This window comes from Aedes albopictus, chromosome 2 (genome assembly GCF_035046485.1).
Source record: "Aedes albopictus strain Foshan chromosome 2, AalbF5, whole genome shotgun sequence".
Classification (NCBI taxonomy): domain Eukaryota; kingdom Metazoa; phylum Arthropoda; class Insecta; order Diptera; family Culicidae; genus Aedes; species Aedes albopictus.
The window spans coordinates 18,107,864-18,114,798 of record NC_085137.1 but is presented as its reverse complement, the minus strand read 5'-3'; positions in this window follow the sequence as shown (position 1 = coordinate 18,114,798).

Here is a 6,935-nt window from a genome sequence, read left to right as displayed (position 1 = left end):
TAAAAAGAATGCTTACATTATGCAATCATAACATTGAAACCATTAAAATGCATGATGTTTTTATCAAGACCAAAGTGTCTTATAAAATAAAACTACAGATAACCCAGACGAACATAGAAAAATCACTGCACGAGACTACTATTATTGTTTGTTTGTTTATTCATTAACGACCCTTTAATCAAAATGATCATTCGGGTCGGACTACTATTATTGAAATCTATCAGATTCCTTCAAATTGATATGTTTCCAATATATTTTAGGCTTATACTATAAACTGTCATTGACATATATTAAACATGCGTTGCATTCGGTAAGGTTAAGTCTTAATAAAAAAAATGTGATGTTTTGAAAAAAAAAATCAATACAATTTGTGTAATTATTGTTGACCAAATGATTGTTTGATTAAAAAAATGTTATGACATTGAAATTGCTTTTCATGACTAGATAAAACCACGATAACCCCGTTTCAACTTGCCCCGGTGTACCTTATTTTAAACCAAATGTTGAATAATCATTTTTGAATGCATTAACATAACATGACAACGCCAATCTTATGTATTTTGTGTCAACTTTTTGTTATTTTTTGTTACTGAAACCTTAAGGTATTTAGGTATTTTATAAATCTTTGAAACTTTTAATATTTTGTATGGACAAAAGTCCTCAACAGATCAGAGGCAGAACTTTTACAAATAATTCACGCACGCTCAGTCTAGTTGACTCATACTTTTTGGCAAATATCCATGTGGATGTGGTTTGACATGCAAAGTATGTGCAACTAATACCAGCCATTTCAAGCAAATTAACACATGAAGGGTATGTGCTGCAAATGGTATGAGTCACAGGTGTATGGTGCTTCCGCAAATGTAGCACAAATGTAGTCGCACTAATGGGAAGTATTTGTTTACCTTTATTACAAATATCTATGTGCCAGACAAATGGAAGGAATGTAGGCTTTTATGATTTATGACTTTCGGCAGACTGTAGTGGGCTGGACACATGAAACGAACGCCAAACAAATTTAAACTCGTTGTAAAGACTTTTGCATTCGTTTTTCTCCAAAAGGTTTCAAATTTATTATTAGAAAGAGGTATTTTTCTAGCGGAGTTAAGGTTTATCAGATTTGAGAAATATCATATCATATGGGAAAAGTGGTAAAATACTAAAATCGAATTTATTTTAATTTTCCCCGATGAAAGATTTTTTAACCTCCAGAATCTCAATATATACAGCTAAGGCTAACTTATAACGAAAAAATATTTTAGGTTCATGAAAGTGCGATAATAATCCTGTTTCAACACACCGTGAGGTATCAACTGGAGGTAAAGAGCTGTATAGTATCGGTACACTAAATCAAAGGTAGATCGGGGGCCTGTGGGAGCGAGCAATAGAGGATCTCTAGGAGGATAAATGGGTCCCGAGTATTTCAGATCAGAGAGTTTCATAGCGGTTTCTTCGGGTTTATGGGGCTTAAATTGGCATTTTAAAAGGTTTCTGTGGGCTCCTGGGATTTCAGTGGTCTTAGGGAGGAAGCTGGGATTTCAGGCATTTTGGAGGATTTTTATGGATTCTTGGAAGGTTTTAGAAGAGTTTCAAATGCTTCCTGGGGATGTCCAGGAAATTCATTGAGTTTCAGGGGCATTTTAAGTAGCCTCAGGGAGTATAAAAAGCCGACTCAGGGTGGCTTTCGAGAGTTGGAAGTGGTTTTCAGAGGCATTTCGAAAGGGGACTTTTGGAGTGTTTCAGAGAGTTTCAGGGGCATTTTAAAGGGCTTCAATTGATTTCAAAGGCGTATCAGGGTCGTTTCTACGTATTTCAAAAAAGTTGCGTTTTAGGGGTCTCAGGGTGTGTCTGAGGATTTTCAGAGGCGTTTCACGAGAACTCAGGGAGAATCAGATGCGTTCCTGGAAGTATCATGAGATTATGAGGAATTTAAGGTGATTCGAGAGGGTTCTCAGAGTCACGCCAGGACTTCCCAATTAACAGTCGCAAGCCACAAACAAGCATGTATGCCGAATCACAGACAAACAGACTTAATAATCTGATAAATCCCATCGTACATCGATTTAACCGTATTATTTTCAATGATTTTATGGGTGGTCTGGCCATCCATGGCGCTCGTATTGTTCTTGTTCGAGTTTGACGTTTGCCTATTACCGCCACTTAGTTGACGATTGGCTAAACTCAGTCCATCTAGCATTGGGCGAACATGTTTCTGTGACTATGAATTAAATCGAAAAATGTTCGAAGTGTTGTCTGTTTGTCTGTGGCTGAATTGTTACTTTATAAAAGTAATGATAGCTAAACTATAATTACGCTATACACATTACTGAACAAATGCTTTTTCAATTGAAAAAGTAGCCAATGTTCAACCTTTCGTATCGGTACGACCAATGATAATTTAAAACACTTTTCAAGAGTTTAATAAGACTTTTATTCGACTTGGAGTAATTCCTTTACAAAATAGTTTAACAAGATCTTTTTCACAAGACGAATAAGCGTTTTCATACTTCGACTCAGAGTACAGATTAAAAAACACACGTGTTCAACTGAACAGCAGCTGAACTAATGTGTTATACAGTTGTTAATCATGATTTTCTGTGCTATTCATCACTGCCGAATAGGAATCAAAGTGTGATCATAATTGAGCCACGGGAAGTTTATGTTTTTTTAGTGCATGCGGCAGGCAATCGACGGGTCTCGAGTTCGAATCTCGATTTAGGTATATTTATTTGTAGTTATTGAAGTTGTTCATAGATGTTCATGTAACAACAACAAGGCTAATTAGACTAATAAAGCTTGAACAAAAATGGAACGCTTGTTTAGCTTTGGCTGATCAAAAAATGTCATTTTCACATTAACCTATGAGCTTTTTCGAAGATATTAGTTTGTTTATGAATCTGTTAAAAATATCACATCGGTTCCATTTGAATATAATTTACCATGACATTTAAAGGGCCCTGCAGCAGTTCAATCTGGGATTCCTTTTTAGGATTCCATTTGATATTTCATCCTTCTTGTATTCATTCAGGGGTTGTTTCAGAGATACCTCCAAGAATTACTTCCGGAATTCCCTCTAAGATTCCTCCACAAGTTGCTTCTGAGATTTCTCCAGGAGTGTTTTTCTAAGGTTCTTCTAGCAGGTATGGTTTCCTCCAGAATTTCTTTCAAGGTTTTCTTCTCTCTCCAACCAGGAGTTTCTTCGGACATCTCTCCAGAAGTTGTTTCTGGGATTCCTGAAGGAGTTCTTTTTTGGTTACCTCTAGGAATTCCTTACTGAATTCATCTGAAGTTTTTTTTTATAGGATTCTTCGAGGAGTTCTTCTACCATTCCTGTAGAAGTACCTTCTGAGATTTATTCAGGTTTTTTTCCCAGGCCTCTTTCAGGAACATCTTCCGGCATACCTCCATTCACTCCTTCCAGAATTGTTCCAGGATTTCTTAGAATTCTGCGAGGAATCCCTTCACCGATTTCCTCCCATAGTTCTTACTGGAATTCCTCCAGGATTTTCTTTCTTAGATTTCACCAGGAGTGCTATCTATATATTTTGCGGGATGCCTTCAGCAATTCCTACCGGGATTCCTTCTTCCTTGAAAAATTTCTTCCGTGTTTTCTTCAGAAATGAAATCAGGATTTCTCCATTAGTTCCTTCTAAGACTGTACAAATAGCTCCTTCTGAGATTCTTCCAGGAGTTCATTCAAAATTTGTCCAAATGTTCCATCTGGAATTTCTTCAGGATCACACGAGATTTTTTGTGGATTTCTCTATGATTTAAAAGACACAGACACGTTCAATGCTTCCAGTGAACTATTTGCTCTTTGAAGGAAGCACGATACTAGACAACGGACTAGCATGCAACGCGCAGTGGCACAGCCGAAAACTTTTCCTGACAGCTGCGGCAGGAATCGAACCCGCGCTCCTTAGCACGATGCGACTAAAGGCTTGGTGACCTTAGCCGCACGACCACGAAGCCACTCTCAAGATTCCTCCAGGAGTTCCTTCTGAAATTCCACTGGAAGTTTCTGAAGGGATTCCTTCTGAGATTCCTACCCAAGTAACAATTCTATTGCTGATCGGTTTTGTTTGATTTTTATTGGGGTTTTATTACAGCAATAAGCAATACTCACAGTTTTATGACTACTTGATTGAAAACCATTGATAAAATGTTTTATAGTATACTTGAAGATATCCATAAAGCCAGATTTTAAGAGTAAACAAAACTCTCCGATATGTAAACCTTCTGGTATTCATTATTACCACAATGAAACTGTTCCAACTCTCAACAGATGGCGATCCGTTTGATTAGTAAAGACATTTGTTGGAGGAAAAGCAAAAACTAAGACACTGCTAGGTTTATTGTGGTCATAGTAAACTTGCTTTCGTTTTATTTTCGCTAATTATGGTCGTCGCCATATTGAAGAATCAGCTGACGTGAACGAAAAATAGATAATTTTGCTCAAATAAGCAATGAATTGATAGTTTGCTGCCATTTCCATAACATGCTCACATAAATTAACTCTCTAAGCTGAGTTTTCTTGTGATTCGAAATAGTTTTACTAAATTAACTAATTGATTTATTTAATTTCAAGATGATAATATTCACCAATTTCGGAGCGCATTAATTTTATGTTTCTGCAACCCAAATATTCACGGTAAAATTGAAGGGCATAAGCCTACCAATACAATAACTACTAAAATATTACTTTGAAATTCTACTTACGAATGATGTATCCTCCTGAACTTTACGTGCCATTGAAGAAGCTTCTCTGCATCTTGAGCTGTCCCAGTTTTTGTTGAAAAAAAAACAACAACAATCATCATAACCTCGAGAATGGAACATGTTTCAACTAGGTTTTAAAACAGTTTTATAGCTACTTTTAATGTGGTTTGCGAAGCCTCTCCCAGAGTGGTCCACTTAGCCGGAAGATGCTCTTAAAACGATTATCAAGAGGTTTTGATGAATAAATCAGATTTATTGAAAGTTTTATAAAATTGATCATAAAGATCTCTTAAGGGGCCATTAGACTGTTTGTCATAATGACAAATATTTGCCATAGTAGTCCGACATTCATCCGAGGTTGCCATGATTTATGTTGTGTTGGTCATTTGTTGGGCTTGTTTGGCCAAATACTTGTCATATCTAATGGAACAAAACTTAAATTGTTACTTGGGTATACTGCCGTTCTAAGCATAGTTGTCCCATGTTACTTTTTGACGATTTTGACTTTTTTGCACCAAGTGCTCTATTTTCACATATATTTTCATATAACATCAAAAAATAACATACTTTATTCGAAGACTCAATGAAAAGCATGTCAAGTCAAATTGTCCCATTGTTGAATTTCTACGCATGTCTGTCCCACAACTGAAATTCTACGCATAACAGTCCCACTATAAAATTTCTACGTAAAACCGATACGTTAAACATTTTAAGTAACTTACTTCAACTAATAGAATGGCTATTTCAATACTGCATGGTATAAACTCTTCTTTTATGTTGGCATTACGCTCCAGCTGGAACAAAACTTGTTTTCCAGTTAAACAAAAAATGTTATTTATTCGCAACTTGCAGTTTCAATCTAAATTCAAATTTTGCTGCAATGTGTGTTGAGCTCATAAACCAAACATAAACATTTTAACGTATTTAAGAGGCTCTAATGTCGTGAAGCATGACGAAGCCGATCTAATATAATGACAAAGAAGATGCTGAATTGAATGACTGGTATATGTGAAAATTTTCAGAATTTAATCAAGCTTGAAATATTGTTGGTAAGCGCGTTGATGATTTTCACTTTTTTATTTCAATGTGTTATCCCGAGAATTTTATTGAACTAGTGAGTCGGTAAGTGAGTGGCTTAGTGATCGCCTATTTCTCTACAAATAAAAAATACACTTTTGGGTTAAAACCAAATCGAAGACCAACTGCTGGAGGTACTGAACAATGAATCAATAAATCAATTGATGCGAGATCAACCGAGTAAGTGAGTTACTTGGTGAGTGAGATTTTGTAAGTGTGTGGGTTGATAAGTGAGTTGGTTTCTTGATGGGTTGATGGGTAAGTAAGTGACTGTTTTGAATGAATGTGTTAATGAGTTGTTTAGTAAGTTGATAAATAAGTGACCTAGACGCTCAGAGACTTGATGAGTAAGTGAGTTCTTGAGTAAACTTGTGAGTAAGTGAATTGGCGGGAAAGTGTATGTTAGTAAGTTGTGTCGTAAATAAGCGGCTTTCTGTGTATATTATGCAAGAGAAGCGATAGAGCCAAAAGCGTTATTCTTATTATTGTATTTGTATTGAAAGTGAACACGGTACCGTAATTGCTTGTTTTCTAATAGGATGAATATAGAATCGTAGCATTACCCACGACATTCTTACCCTTCATATTCATATAAAGATACATGAAGCATTTATAGGGGCCATCCATTAAGTACGTCACGGTCCAAGGGGGGAGGGGGGGTTTGTAAAAGTGTGACAAGTAATGTATTAAGTATAGGAAAACCCCGTACGAAGGGGGGAGGGGGGGTCGAAAATTCCCGACTTTAGCGTGACGTACTTAATGGATGCTCCCATAAAGACGTGGTAAATCACTCCCAAAATTTGCTGGGGTTCCTATTCATATGACTCATACAAGCAGAGGAAGGCTAGGTGCAGAATGTTTTGATAACTTAAGCTATTGTATTTCTAAACATATTTTATTTCAATGATATGTACATAGGTATTTTTCGTCCTTTAAAATTAATGCAAAAGCCTAATCAGTTGTATGCTTTGTTGGCCATTATTCAAAATAGGCCAGCAGTCCAAAAAGGTCATAAGGCCGAAAAAGTTATTAGGCCGAATAGGTAATTAGGCCGCAAAGGACGTTAGGTCGCAAAGGACGTTACGTTGCAAAATTCATTAGGCCGCAAAAGACAATAAGCTGAATGATTCAGGCATAGA